We start from the raw sequence: 12,306 nt of genomic DNA on the forward strand, positions 1-12,306 counted from the left end.
TATGCAAAGTGTTTAAGGCTGTGTTCTTCCCCTTTTTTCCCAACTCACCTCCTTTTTCCACGCGTACACTTTTCAAACTATCAAACGGTGCGTTTTTTAAAAAAAATCATATTAATCCATTTTTAAATTTTTTAAGCTAATTTAATTAATCACGTGTTAATGGGTAACACCGTTTTGGAGAGGTGGAGTTCCCGAACTCAGTCTAAGCCCGATCATGCCTGCAATTTTTCTGTACCACTGCACCTGGGATTCTGGGAATGTCTGTATGTTGCTGTACTTTTCAGTGTATTTGTGTACTCCAATAAATCAAGTTCTTTTAGATGTTACTCCAATAAAAGGGTTAGTAGAAACATTCAAGCACTACGAGACATGAGTGACTAGGACATGTATAGTTAGCAGGTCACTAATCACTGATGGAGTGATGGACATCAACGTCTAATCTTGCCTTGGATTCTACTACTAGATTAATATTTAAAACTCTACTTTTCTGTTGAATATGCGCCTAGTTGTTCTCTTGACTTTCTATCAGATCCACCATTAAGTAGAGTACTTGTATGACACTCCTTCCATTTTGAAATACTTTGACACTTGTACCAAACTCACCGTCACAAAATTCCTTAAGCATTACACCGCCATCCCTTTCTGACTGAATAATCAGCATCGATTTTTTTTTTCATGTTAACGTTACAAAAACTGAAATAATTTGTTTTCATCAGGAAAAGAAAAAGAACAATTGGCTGTCAGCAATGCATTTGTCATGATACTGAACTAAAAATGATTCGCTTGACCACATCGCGAAACTGCCAACAACCAATTTTGCATTTTGCAAAATCAGATCTCTACTGAAGATTAGAATAGTACTCTCTCCATCCAAAAAAACTCATCCTAAAAGAGAATGTGACTCCTTCTAGAATAATAAACCTGGACAAAAGAAAATCTAGATTTGTTATCCTTGAAGGGGATGTGAGATTTTTTAGAAAAAAGGGAGTAGTACAGATTAGAGAACCGATGCAAAGCAGCAACAATGAGAACAGCCTGACCAAAAATGCCAGGCTACAGTACAGATAAGCAAAGAACACTGTACAATAAATGCGCAGGAGAATCCGAGACGGGGAGACCCTATCACCGTCCGCCACGTGTCCATCGGAGAGGCGGGTGTGACAGGTCAGCTCCCTGCCTGGCTGGACGGACACGTCGGCGTCCATTTGACCGATTCCTCGTTAGGTTCGGCGTCCTCCTACCTTTGGTTTCTTTTTCCGATCGCTTTTTGTGTGTTGGTTGTTTCTGTTGGCTTCGCTCTCCCTTTCGATCATCCATCCGCCCGCCCGGGGCGCTTCCGCTGCCGCGTGCGTGCGGTCGCTCGCCGTCGGCGCGCTGAGATGGACGGCGACCGTGCAGCTGCCGCTCGAGTCCGAGTGTCGACGGCGACGGATCGCCCCCGCTTGGTTTTCTTCGTCTTCCTGCCTCCTCTTGTGCTGCATGGTTGTTATCAGGAGGGACGCTTCTGGGAGTGAGGATTGGGATTGATATGGGAGTTGCGGCAGTAGCTGAACATTCCGCCGTTTGTTTGGGCTCCTTGATTTGGCAAAAAAAAAAAATTGAGGGCCTCTTTGAAACGGAGGATTAGCGAGGATTCATTTTCCTAAGGATTTTTTCCTACAGAGCCCTTTGATTCATAGGAAGTGGATAGAAAAACTTCCATAGGATTGCATTTATATGATCAATTCCATAGGAAAATAAGCAAGATGTTAGATCTCTTGTGAAACTTTCCTTTATTAAGTGTATCCTGTGGTATAATCAAAGGGCTCTTCTCTCCATTTCCTGCGTATTCAATTCCTGTAGGATTGGAAAAACATACAACTTCAGGACCCCTTTGATTGTAGGATTGGAAAAACGTACAACTTCAAGACCCCTTTGATTTGGAGGAAAAACATAAGAATTTTGGAGGATTTCAATCCTATAGGAAAATTTCCTAAGAAGCCCTTTGAAACAAAGGATTGAATCATATCCAATCCTTTGAAATTCCTATGGAATGGACAATCCTATAGAGATTTTGGAGGAAATTTAGCAAGAGCTTTAACCTCTTGGTAACTTTCCTTTGAGTCTATCTCTCTCATCCAATTCATGCGATTTTCCTACGATTCAATCAAACGGTTATTCCTGTGATTTTCCTACATTTTTGCAATCCTCTATTTTACACTTACATTCCTATCAAAATCCTACGTTTTTCCTATTCCTACGTTTTCTCAATCCTACGATTCAAAAGGGCCCTCAATTCCTACGTTTTTTCTATTCTTGTGTTTTTTCTATCCTGCATTTCAAAGGGGCCCTGAAATTTTGGAGGATTTCAATCCTGTAGGAAAAATTCCTATGAATGTCTTTGAATCAAAAGATTGAATCTTATCCTATTCTTTGAATTTTTTATGGAATGAACAATCTTATAAATATTTTGGAGGAAACTTAGCAAGAGTTTAAAGCTCTTCGAAAATTTCTTTTGAGTCTATCTCTCTCATCCGATTCCTGTGTTCTTCCTACAGTCCAATCAAACGCTTATTGCTGTGTTTTTTCTATGTTTTGCCATCCTCTGCTTTACACTTATATTCCTTATAGAATCATGTATTTTTCTTATTCTTTGTTTTTTCATTCCTACGATTTAAAGGGGCCTATGTCGACGTTTAATGTCGCGATTCCGGTATTTGCATAGTATAGGGATCGTTGGTACTAGGATATATGCGAGATCGTAATAAAAGAGATGGAGGCGAGGATTTTTATACATGTTCGGGCCCCTGAATTGTCAGGTAATAGCCCTACATCCTGTTGGCCAAAGCCGGTCGTTACTTTTATTCATCATAATCACACCAGTACGATATTTGGGGTAGCATATCTAACTGTTGTCGACTTAGCGGACTGAAGTATCATCACGTAGTCGACAACAAGGTAGTCTTCCTCCTCGAATCCGTGCCCGACGAGATCAGAGATAGCGCTAGATTCCTCTCTTTGGTTCCCGTAGGTACCATATGGGGTTTTCCTAGGCTTATCTCTGATGTCGATATCTGGCAGCTTGCCTTGGTGTATGTTGGCTTGTATGTTGATCTTGTGTCTTGATCTATTGTTCCGTGTCCCCTCTCCTCCTAGGGGACCTTGTATTTATACCCATAGGTGCCCTCTTGTCCAAGTAGAACTAGGGAAACCAATATGAATACAATTCGAGTAGTCCTTGTCGTTTGCATGTAGAACTCTATTCATCATTCTTTATACGGAACTCCTCCTATATCCGAAGGTTGTTTCCGTATAAGACATGGTATGTGGTGGATCCTGCCGAGATTTAGTCAACTACTATTAGGTATGTGGTATCCATAACCCTGACAGCCTAAAAGTTACATGAGTATTTTAGTCCACTGCAACAACTATAGGACACGATACCTTTAGGGCGTTTACAATGCGTCGGGCAATTTTGTTGTTCCTGGGATGCTAGGTAGGATGAGGAACTTCACAGGTCACAAGACTCACAGTGCGAAATCCCTGTGCAGACTATTTTTAGTGGGTCACACAGGTCACAAGTCACTTTTTCATCAACCCTTCCTTCTCTCCTCCCTGCTTTCTCCTGATAAATTCTAGCTTTCTCTGACAAATTTTGAGGAGGTTCGGGTGGCTAAATGAAGCTCCCCGTTCCTGGCTGCTCCTCCCTCCATGCCAACGTGGCTTGGAATCTACGCGCTGGCGAATAGAGGCTGAACGCCACCTCACCACACTGTGAATGGCCTTATATCCTTTCCGCTAGCAAATTGTTAGCTATATTTATGGTAAGGTTTGGCATAAAATTGTTAAACATCATTAAGGTTGTATATGGTAGTGAATGTTTCCAATTTCCACTTCTCATTTTTTTTCACACAGGTTTATTAAATTGTTATTAGTCCATTTTAAGATTTTTTAACTAATACTTGATTAAATATATGCTAATTCATCGTTTTATTTATGTGTTTGAAGGTTAGTTTCCAACACACTAAAGAACATGGCCTCAAACATACTCCTAGGTTTAGGCACCGCAGCTGCATCACTCAAATGATTACTAGTAATTGGAAAGCGAAAGTGTAGAATTAGTCGTGTTCACCTGCACTAATAAAATAATGTAAGTTAGGTAACATGAGACATACAAGTCCCTCTCTAGGAACAAAATCGAGGAAAGAGTATATTACCCTCGCAGCGCACGAGATCGTGTTACAGGTACAAGTAGTGTAGCAATTTGCAAAATCAGTTCAGTTCACGTTGCATCGATAAAGGACGCTAGAAATGGGTGAAACTAGGCTTTTCTCAAGACTAGTGCTAAACCATTGAAGTTAGCAATCCATCCTTTTAGAAATTGTTTGTCGTTTTATGTTTGTTCTAATTCAAATATTCATAACTTTAACTATCAAAATCAAATTAATACAATAACTTATTGAATCTTTAGAAATTAATAGTTAGAGTTAGGAATGTTTAATTAAGATAAAACTGAAACAAGTAAATAATTACTATTTGTGATCACTATCTAATCATACTAATATGTTCTAAATTAGCTAGAATTTTAATTTGTATGGGATGGTGGTAGTAGTTTTTTACTGTATTTTTTTCCACCAACGTCTGGGGTTGTGCTAGGCCACTGACGCTAACAATGATTGAGGACACACGAACCAATCCCCTTGTAGTCCTGGACGACCCTGTAGCTGGTATTGGTTTGGCCATGAGTTAGTGTTATCATTTAAGATAAACTAGGAGTCGTGCATGTGCAAGGCACGTAAAAAAAAGAAATTATAAAATGTAAATTACATTTAAAAATTAGGAAGTATAATAAAATGCCAGAACCAGTGCATAAACATATTTTGTGAACATTCTTGCTCTTCATCATCTATTGAATTGAAAAGGCTGTTAATTACAAAAATAACCAATAGCAATAAAAAAATGCAAAACATATTTTGCATTTTTATTCAAATTAACGCAGCGACGCAATGTAAACATATTGTTTTGAAGCACCAAATCAAGCTACAGGAGTAGGACTGAATTATTTATTACATGCTAGGAGTCGTGCACGTGCAAGGCACGTATAAAAAAGGAATTATAAAATGTAAATTACATCTTGCACGTATAAAAAAGGAATTATAAAATGTAAATTACATTTTAAAATTAGGAAGTATAATAAAATGCCAGAACCAGTGCATAAATATATTTTGTGAACATTCTTGCTCTTCATCATCTATTGAATTGAAAAGGCTGTTAATTACAAAAATAACCAATAGCATTGCATTTTTATTCAAATTAACGCCGTGACGCAGTGTAAAACATATTGTTTTGAAGCACCAAACCAAGCTACAGAAGTAGGACTGAATTATTTATTGCATAAATAATTATGACCTGAACATTATGTAGAACTTGATCTCTGTTCAACTTGTACACATCCTGAAAAAAATGTTGCTTGGATTCAGAGCATGATAACATCAAGCCATCTTAATGGTGAGCAGATGACAGAATTCTGATGGCGTCTTTGCCTCTTTGGTTTAAATAAGTGAATCACAAATTTCCTTTCATCAGTCATAAACAGTTGTCTACTACTGAATCTACAAGAAGAGAAAGCACATGTAAAAATCCAATGACTAAGTGACATATCAAGCAAAATGGATAATCATCACAAATTCATAACAGAACACTATCCAGCTATCCACAAAACTGGACTAAACAAAATCGGGTTACTTCCACAAACAATTTAAATGTCAACTATAGAACTTAATGAATAGATATGCTTGGAGGGGTTTCAGCAGTAACTAATTTAAATTACTCGTGGTGTTCTCCCAAGAACTGTTCAAGAACAAACATGCATGTCTCACATTAGTTGCCCATCGACAACAGTATGACTAAATTCCAAATAAGTCCATTTTTGAAAAATTCGAATATCATTTTATAAACCGATTTTTTTTAGAGAAGGCCTGAAACAAGGCCCATACAATGAAAAGGAAAAGCATACTGGATAGCTGGATCATTTTTTTACATCATTAAACACAACCAATTCAGGGATGACAATGCTGGATTTAGGAGAAGCTACATTTAAGTAACTTAAGGTTTCAGACCTCACCGGCAGCCTGATTGTAGATTGAAATTAAAGCAACATCCCAGCACTATTAGAATTCATCACTTTGCCAATAATTATTAAATAAGAAAATAAAAGCAACAATTTGACTTTTTTTTGAAAAAAATGTCATCAGAATTTTCAAGTGAGAGAAAGAAAGAAAGAAAGAGCAACAATATTTGATTCAAAGCAGAACTAATTTTGGTCTGGAGTAGGCTCATAAGGAAATTCAGCGGTAAACTGATAATTTGTTAATATAACTCCAAATTGATTACCATCTTCTAAGACCAAGCTTCACTTTCATCCTCTTCTCATCCCACATGGAAGGATCATTCAGCTTGCTCAATTCCATGATCTATTCGCTAGGACCGCAAGAAACAATAATCTGGATAAATGGTCAACGCAAAATTTAATTTTCCATCAGAATCAAATTGTAAGCATGAATGCAAGACCAGTCAGACACTGGTGTGTGAATATCCTGCTGCACAGCCACTTTTTCCGTCAAAGAAAAGCATGACCAGTGTTTATTTGAACCACATCCAGTGTCGCAGTGTAGGCTAATAAAAGTAATAATGCCTTGCCTGTACGGACGATGAATGTCATATACATCATGACCATTGTTGAGACCAAAAGATCTGCTAATACCATCATGTTTTTAGCCTCATGTTTGTCAAATGCAAGCCATGATTAATTAATACCATCATCAATATTTGCATGTATAACACCGTTGTCTTTGAGGATATAATGCAACATTTGGGGGGAAAATAGAGATAAACCTTATCATGCTCAAGCATGTCTTCTCAATCAAATATTTCAAAATACCTTGTGACTCCATGATTTCACTCATGTCTCTGGTATGCTGATGCAGAGGTGCACATCTCAGTATTAGTGCTTATACACAACTTCAAAAAGAAAATCTGGGACAAAGTTAAGTATGCATCATGAGTTCAAAAACTTATCTCCTTCTAATGGCAGCTGCTTAGAGAACTTCTCCTTTTCTAATTGTAGAGGAACCATCTGTTCAAACTGCCATCAAAAGATGGCAGCTGCTTAGAGAACTAATATTTTCTAATTGTAGAGAAACCATCAAACTGCCATCAAATATTACAGGTGCTAGCAGTATTACACGAATTTTGAAACCCCGGCAAATAATACATCCCTTGGTATTCTCTATCCCCCTAAATTGCAGTTTAAATATATGTTAGCTTTGTACTGATCCACCCTATGTGTTTATAGAGAATCAAGCATGCATGTTTCCAAGTAAAGGAAGCAGGAGATGCAACAAGTCCAACATGCAGGAATAAAGCATATGAAACTCCTCGTGGACTGACAGGCAGCTAGGCAGAAGAAATCGTACCTATATCCTTACTTTTGTCCACTAAATGCGATCAATAGCACAACAAGAGGGAAATGAACAAAGCTCCCTTAATTTTAAAGCCATTATATCAAGCACCAACAGAAGCAGCACATGCGCCTTTCAATGCAATGATGCAAACCAACATAGCTTCTGCGAAACTGAGTTACTTTGACCTTAAGCGCGTCCAGAATCATCAGATCGAACCTTCCATAATTCCTCATGCACATAAACAAAATAATTCCAGTCGAATCAGCCGAACTGGGCTAATCGGGAGACATTTCACCAACTCCAACCGAGTGATCACGGAGAGAGAGAGAATGACGTTGGGCACCTTGATTGACGCGGCGACGATGGCTGTCGGCACCGGTTTCCCGTGCGGGAACCACCACGGCGCCGGCAGGGGCAGGCCGTGGGGGAATGCTGCGGCGGCGGCGGCGGCCGCGGGAACAAGAGATGAGGCGCAGAGCGAGGAGGCGCGCCTTGAGGAGTAGTGCGGGGGCAGAGCGATTAGCGCGTGCGGACGGGAGGAGAGAGCGATTAGCGGATCGAGGAGGCGCGCTGCGCGTAAACGTAATAGCGTGGGGGCAGAGCGATTAGCGCGCGGGGATGGGAGGAGGGAGCGATTAGCGCGCGGGGACGGGCTCGCGGAGTCGTAGGGACGCGAGTGCAGGCGGTGGAGCGAGGAGATTAGATGAGATGCGGATGAACGGATGAGATTAAAGGTGATGATTTGTCTAGTAGGATGGAGGGGTACAACTCTTTCTTTTTATATTAGTACAGATATATCTATATAGATATAGATGTCTTAGTGTTTTTCACTAAACCCCTAGTCTTGTTGTAGTATATATTTGGCCATCAGAATCTCTTTCAGTTTTCAATATAACTTCTATGTGATACCAAGCGAGACAAGACAATCAATAGGACTTAGCTCCAGAGTAAAAAGGCCATCCCAAAATCAGACAATGAAGGTAGCGGCGACGAAGAATTTTGAAATGAACAAATTTTGAACGAACTGAACTAAATCATGTGAAATTTCTAGACAATTTTCCATTCCAAAGGAGCCCTGAAATACTCCTTTCAGTTTTTAAATGATAAAATTTGTTAAATTTTAGACATATGATTTGACGTTATCTATTAAAAGTCTTGTCAGTCTTGTGTAGATGGGTTGGAATAAATGGGCTAGGCCCAATTTATTTTTGATAAATTCCATTCACCTACAATTAATGAGGATTAATACCACCTTGAAAAATTTAAGTGGAGAGATTTCAACTTAAATAGGGAGCTGCTGCCACTCTCTGGACAGGAATTGAATGGGATTGAATCAACACAATTCAATGCCATTGAATCAAAGTCATTACCCCTATAACAAATGAGAGAATCGGCGAGGCTGTTGCGCTCTCTCTCTCGTTTTGCAACGGACATGAATTGAATGGGATTGAATCAACACAATTCAGCGCCATTACCATTTGATTATCGGATTGATTATGTTGTTTACTCTGGTAACTGACGAGGAGATTCCTCTCCCTCTCGCACACTATAATGAGCAGGCCTCCGAAACTCCATCCACTTGTGTACCTGCACGAGTAGGCGGGGTGATCAAGCTTTTGGGGAGCGTCTTCCGGGGTGATCAAGCTTTTGGGGAGCGTCTTCCGGCGCAACTGCTCTACGACACATCTGCTACCTCTGCATCGACAACAGTTCTGCACTGCTACGTCTGCTTCCTCTACTTCACGTTGTCTGCATCGTCTACTTCCACTACACCAACATGTCGACTGGAGGAGGCGTCAACGGAGGACGAACCAACAGTGGGACTGGGAGCAAGAACGACTACACCAATGGAGCCAGTTCTGCACTGCTACGTCTGCTTCCTCTACTTCACGTTGTCTGCATCGTCTACTTCCACTACACCAACATGTCGACTGGAGGAGGCGTCAACGGAGGACGAACCAACAGTGGGACTGGGAGCAAGAACGACTACACCAATGGAGCCAACAACACTGAAAAAGCATCATCTAGGACCGGAGCGTTCTCTGGGTATGTAGCATTTCTATTTCTAATGTTACACATGTTTGTAGATGATGCTTTTCTTTCTATTAGCATATTCATGTTTAGCACTAGCACTGGATCATTCAACTACACACATGCCATGTTTATTATCTTATTTTTCTAGATTAAAATATACCAAATCATGACCGTATTCCAAAAGCTATGACTGATTGCAATTCATCTTGCCTATGTAGCATACTTAACTTTGTTTCCCATGTACAAAACAAGTTGTTATAGTGCTTAAAATTGAGTCCTTTTACAAGTCATGATGTATATGAACACATCTCGTGGGAGCAATTTACTCTCGAGAAAATTATAGCCGTTAATCTCCAAGGGAAGAAGTCTTTTTTCCTCCCTCAATTATTGCTCTTGGTTGAATCACATCCCTCGACCGTAAAACTGGGCACATCACATCCTCCAACTACCAAACCAGTTCAATTTTGAGTCCCTCATTGGTTTGGCCTGCGGTTTTGTTTTATGTGGCGTACATTTGGCATGTTGACTTAGTCTTCGTGCCATGTGGTGTCTACGTCTCACTGACAATACAAAAATAAAAAAAATAATGGGACCCACATGTCAATCGGATAAAACATAGTGGGTCCTCGTGTCATCTTCTTCCTTGTGGCATTACCAATTAAAAAAAATTCCTAGTGAGAGCCCACATGTCAATGGGTCTAACTCCTCCATATCTCTCCTCCCCCTTCCTACCCTCTACCCATTACCGCTCATCACCACTAGGCAGCTGCTACCGTCGACCGGGCCGTCCTCCCATTCCCATCGCTGCTCGTTGTCTCCTCCAGGCTCCTCTGTGCTGCTACATCTCTTCCCTAGTGTTTGTTGGCCATGGCCTTGACCGCAATGCATAGGCGTGGTGGCCAACAGCTCACCCTGGCAAGGAAGAGGAGGATGGCGGGTGGAGAGGAGGTGGGCGACCTTTGCACCTACAACGGCTACATCTCGGCGTCGCCACCTAGTCCTCTTCCCCACACCTGCCCCGATGGCCCATCTCTTGATGCCATCATCTCGCCGCAACCTTTTGTTGATGTAAAAACACGAGGCCTAGGAGATCTGCTTAACTCCAGTGCAGGTCCAAAAGCTTGCCTTTAGGTGTACGAGCATGCCAGTTGATTTGATCCTGCAATCAACAAGAAACAAAGACAAGGAAACCGCGGTTAAATCTATAAACGATAGCCGATCGGCTAGTTGCCGATGACATATCATTTATCTTTGAGCCGATGTCATATGTAGATCGATCAGCAGTCATGAATAAATAAGAAAGAATTAAACCTACTTGATCGGCTGTAGATACTAACAATATATAATCCTTATGTCGATATATACTTAAATCAAGTAATTGGGATAGATCGGTTGCCATGCCGAGACAGTATAAATCACTTAGATCGAAATATATATTAACAACAAGACTATATATGTTCATAGCACAGCCGATCAGATCTAGCATATATCGGCTAATACTCCGATACTACTCTATATTAAGATATCAAAGCAAGTAGAATATACCAAACAAAAGCCTAATATACTTAAATGCAACAAGATCTTAACATAAAGGGCGGATTTAACATATCAATCAAGCATATAAGATAAATGTAGTTAAATCAGGTAAGATCGGCTGAAACCCCGATGCTACCCTAATCGGCAACCAAAGACAGGCTAGAGATTGAGATTCTAATCACGACTCATAAGATCAAACTCAACTGATGCATCTATAAGTATGAAAAGAAGGACAATATCTAGACAATCAAGCCGTTGGATGTTTCATAGAGTGGTAGATATCTTATATAATCTAAGTCAACGTCGGTATTTAACCTAATCAGCTGCCTTCTAGTAACAGACGTTAGCCGATTGAAGGTTAAATAGCGATATTGCCGGAGATTATGTAAGATATATGATAACTTGACGAATTACATAAACAAGATTAGAGTATCATAAAGATGGAAGCACTAAACCCGAGAATGCAAGCCGCCATAAAAAGTTTTACCTCTTGTTGAAGATTGAAACCGATGCAGCTCAACCCGAAAGCAAGAACTCGTCGAAACAAAACGAAAGTAAAAGGGTGGCGATGCGCTGAGATTGTATTGAACGTGAGTTGTTTGATTACATAGGGCTCGGGGTCTATTTATACCCGAGATTACAAAATATGTCCATATCGGACAAGACTCTTATCTCTAACAAACTCTAAGATACCATAAGTCTTTGCGGCAGACTTTTGCCCAAACATATCTCTAAGGAAATTACATGAAATATCCTAATTAACAGATACAATTGCCTTCTTAGGTCTCTATCCATGCGTGGCAATCCTCATGAAGTACATCAACCCAACCCGACAATGTATGCCATGTCATATTGTCGGATTCGGCTCAATCGGCTAACCCTGTCCAACTCGGACTCTGCTGATCCTGATCGCAGCCGATTCAGACTCCAGCTGATCCTTACTCTGTTTCCGGAACGATTTCCATCTCGAACTCCGTTTCGATTCCTTCTTCATCTCCGATACTTGGATTACCAAATTTGGTTGTTAACACCTTTCCATCGCCTCCTCCTCTGTGAGCTCAATGTAAAGTGAGCTCGACGACCTCCGCCTCTCCATTATCTCTCCCTCCACTTCTCTGTCCTTACCGACAACCTCCTCCCCTTTGGGTCCTCTCCCTCCGTCTCCTTAATGGTCGTCCTCGTCGGCCAAACCAAGCTCACGAAGCGGTAAAATATGGCCTCCTCCTCTTCTTTCGTTCCTTCTCTTTTCTTCTCTTCTCTCCCTCTTTCTCTCCCTGTCCTCTTCATTCCGTGG

The 12,306-nt window shown here is 40.6% G+C and overlaps 1 long non-coding RNA gene across 6 annotated transcripts; it reads right to left on the reverse strand.

Moving 5' to 3' along the window:
- Positions 1-4,983: 4,983 nt before the first annotated feature.
- Positions 4,984-8,047, reverse strand: LOC127763786 (uncharacterized). Of its 6 annotated transcripts, none has more exons than XR_008015754.1 (4): positions 7,786-8,047; positions 6,874-7,014; positions 6,373-6,482; positions 4,984-5,433 (listed from the first exon to the last, which is right to left on the reverse strand). It is a non-coding gene; the product is annotated as an uncharacterized LOC127763786 (long non-coding RNA). The 6 variants fall into 6 exon arrangements; XR_008015753.1 differs by having other exon boundaries at positions 6,874-7,114; XR_008015752.1 differs by having other exon boundaries at positions 6,874-7,123.
- Positions 8,048-12,306: the final 4,259 nt, after the last annotated feature.

Source organism: Oryza glaberrima, chromosome 2 (genome assembly GCF_000147395.1).
Source record: "Oryza glaberrima chromosome 2, OglaRS2, whole genome shotgun sequence".
Lineage (NCBI taxonomy): Eukaryota > Viridiplantae > Streptophyta > Magnoliopsida > Poales > Poaceae > Oryza > Oryza glaberrima.